The sequence below is a fragment of the Schistocerca gregaria genome, unplaced genomic scaffold (genome assembly GCF_023897955.1).
Source record: "Schistocerca gregaria isolate iqSchGreg1 unplaced genomic scaffold, iqSchGreg1.2 ptg000198l, whole genome shotgun sequence".
Classification (NCBI taxonomy): Eukaryota; Metazoa; Arthropoda; class Insecta; order Orthoptera; family Acrididae; genus Schistocerca; species Schistocerca gregaria.
Genome location: NW_026061736.1, coordinates 11,154,779 through 11,155,548, shown reverse-complemented (window position 1 = coordinate 11,155,548; position 770 = coordinate 11,154,779).

Sequence of the window (770 nt, the reverse complement as noted above, 5' to 3'; positions counted from 1 at the left end):
CTTCATCTGTGTTCTACTATGGTGCTTTTAGTGTCTCCGCATACCGCAGCACACGACATAGCTTTGCAGGCGATAAATGGAAACATTTGAGACAGAAGAGCGGCCAATGTGGCGATCTGGCTTTAAGTCGATTCGAGAACAAATGACAATAGCGGTTGAATTTCTCAGGTTTTTACTACATATGAACACTTTTCACATTCTCCCGAGCAACTCAGCTGCTAGTCCTCCTTTCATGCAGAATCTTAAGGTCCTAGCTCATGTCCAAGGCACCAAAGCCAGCAAAAAAGTAAATAATCGATATCTTAAACTTGAGTTGTACTACTTCTTACTGGCTATTACATCAACTTACAAGCTTCATCTGTGTTCTACTATGGTGCTTTTAGTGTCTCCGCATACCGCAGCATGCGATATTGCTTTGCAGACGATACTTGTAATCGTTTCAGATAGGAGAGCGGCCCATGTGAAGATCTGGCTTTAGGTCGATTCGACAACAAATGACGATAACGGACGGATTTCTCAGGTTTTTACTACATATGAACACTTTTCACATTCTCCCGTGCAACGCGGCTGCTAGTCCTTTTTTCATGCAAAATCTTAAGTTCCTAGCTCATGTCCAAGGCACCAAAGAAGGGTAAAAAGTCAATTATCGATACCTAAAACTTGAATTGTACTGCTTCTTACTGGCTATTACATCAACCTAGGAGCTCCATCTGTGTTCTACTATGTTGCTTTTAGTGTCTCCGCATACCGCAGCACGCGACATAGCTTTG